This window comes from Buceros rhinoceros, unplaced genomic scaffold (genome assembly GCF_000710305.1).
Source record: "Buceros rhinoceros silvestris isolate BGI_N320 unplaced genomic scaffold, ASM71030v1 scaffold346, whole genome shotgun sequence".
NCBI lineage: Eukaryota > Metazoa > Chordata > Aves > Bucerotiformes > Bucerotidae > Buceros > Buceros rhinoceros.
Window position 1 is genome coordinate 351,303 of NW_010419155.1, and position 2,837 is coordinate 354,139.

A 2,837-nucleotide genomic window follows, 5' to 3' on the forward strand; every position below is an offset into this window, starting at 1 on the left:
ATTAGGAACACCAATTGTGCTGTCCTTTCCCACCCATCTAAATCAATCCCTGTCTTCCTCTCAGAAGGTAAGCAAGCAGCCCCTCTGACCAGGATTTTGACTTACTGTTAGTATTACCCTAACCATCACACTAACTAAAACTGCAAACCTGTTTCTAATACCTGAGAGTTTGTCCTGTTGGTCCCTTTCAGAGGTTACAGGTAATTATCCGTGCCTGCAATCCCTTACCTCCTGGTAGGTTTTACTTTAGTCTCAAGATCACCAGAAGTGTGGGTTTTCTCCTCAAGGAGAAACTCCTAACACTTGGGGCCACATCCATTTCCCCTTCTGCCAGCAATTGTCTCTGAATTCTTACATTATTAACACCACAAAATATCCCTTTAGGACATTTCTAGAAGAAAAATACCAGCTCATCTTTTTTAGCTCCACCACAGTCACAGGGGCAGCACTCGTTGCAGAGGCCATTTGAGAAGATAGGTCCTCCACACCAACACACAAAACCAGACCCTGGACTGCTGGTGGGTTGATGCCTCATAGCCTTCTCCTTCCTAGACCCAGCTCTGGGCTGCATCTGCTCCTTGCTAGTCCTTGCTGCCCTTCCCCGCCTCACTCCAGCAAGTGGGAGGCTGGCAGGAGGGACAGCTGGTCGGGTAGCCACAAGGCTACTGCTGCCATTAGTACGGAAGGCACGAGCCTGTCAGGCCCCATAGAGGCTGGCACAACCAGGGGCAATGACAGTGCTTGCAAGTGAAAAGTCTTCTCACCTCCTCCCAAGCTTCCTGTGACTTTTCTTGAGGCAATCCAGATGCTGCCACAGCTGTTGCATAGTTCCCCGTGAGCCAGTTATCGTCTCAACATGGTACTTCAGTGCTAAATCCCCATCCCATGCCAAGTCTGCATGAGCAGACTGTTCCACAAGCACAAGCTCTGCAACCCACACCCTGCTACGACATTTCAGCTTCAACCACAGCCAGAGGTCACAAGCCATTATATACAACCGCCTTCCCCAGGGATCTGTCTCTTTCCTGGAATCGCTGTCAGAGCATCTCTTCGGTTAGGTCACATCAGTTCAGTATGGCCAGGCTGAACAGGAGGACACAGTTTCACGTGGACTAGCAAAAAGATGATGAGATGCTCCAGGGGGTGGTTGGTCCTGCTCATGACCACTTGGCATGGTGCCAGGCTCCAGCATCACGGATGATGGACTGCGCCTGCTTCCAGCCGGACCCAGCACAAGTAACGGGCAGATGGATTGACCGGCTCATCAGAGGGTCACTTAGTGACTTAACGTCACCGTTTGCACAGAGAGATCCAAGTATACTCCTGGTAGCCCCCATCTTTAAAAGACTCATTAATCCAGCTGCTAACACTGGTACACGGCTGCTGGCAGCACTGCCATGTGTTTTGCATCAGGGCCATGGCTTGTTGAACTGTCTGCCAACGTTGCCCATGATGATTCTGCTCCTGGCAAACCAGCTGTGGCTATTGGGAAGCCATTTGTTGTGGCATTTGGTGCTGCTCTATTTGCTCGCACAGTTATTACATATTGGCTGAATGATGATGACTTCCATTCTTAATCTCAGCAGCTCAAAACCCGAAGTTTGTGAGATTTTTACTCTTTATCGCTGAAACTCTGCTGCCCACATCATCCAAATCAATTGTAAAAAGGCTTCTCTCCCAGAGCACGGAGCTGGAGTACAAATCTGCTCAAAACACCATCTGAACCCTGTGAATTGCTGTCTGGCCCCTGAGCAACCTGATCTAACTCTGAAGTGGATCCCACTTTGAAGGTGGCTTGCTCTGAGCAAGCAGTTAGATCAGATGACTTCCAGAAGTTCCTCCACAGTCACCAATATTCTGTGGTCTAGACAAACAGAGGTTAAGTTGCCACTCTCATCCCTTTTTTTGCTTCCAGGCAAATACACCCGTTCCAGAGTGATCAACAGTCCAAACACAAGCACCAAGTTGGAAAAGACAACATCTTTTTAACCCTGTGGGTCACAGTGCAGCTTCCACAGGACATTTCTACCTACACATGGACAAGGAGATACAAACTCATCTGCCTGTGCTCCAAGAGCTGTGCCCAAGGCAATACACCCTCTCTCTTAGCAGTTATGCGGAACTTCTTCTCCTGTGTCAGGATACAACACAAATAGCATGGACTCACCTTTTGACTCCTACCTCCTAGGAAAAAAAGGAATTTCTCCTCTTCTGCTTCAATCTTCCCATCTGTAAAATGAGAATAATTATGGCAGCAAGATGCAACTTTTTGTATCTTGATACATCAGGCTTCCACCTCTCTATTTGCTGCTGTCCAGACCTCAATGTAAGTGAAGGTTCTCCACAATTTTCATTCAAAGGACTTCTTTAGAACACATGACATTTCAGTGTTGACTTTTAATTTTTTTTTGTTTTAGGAGGATTTTTCATCTCAAATAGTCATGTAGCCATGGAAAACAAAATTTTTAATTTAAGTCATGCCAAAAGTGTAACTTCTTGGTGGTTTTGCTCAAAATGGAGTGTGAAAATCAGAAACTGGTTGAAACTGATTTTTAGCCTTGAAGTTGTCCTGGCTTGGAAAAAACCCAGCATTTCCAAATTAGGTTTCCCTCAAAAATTCCTGCATTGTCATCTTCTTAATCAGTTAGGGGTTTTTTTCAGCCATTTTTTTACTAACACAGAGGTTCTAAGGGTAAGAACACCAGGCATGAGCTCACTTTCCATTATGTAACACTAGATCCCACTGAAGATAATGCCATTATCTTCAATCTGCCTGTAATGTTATTAGACTCACTTTGAGTGGTAACATTTATGTTGTTTTTTGCCAAAACTATATT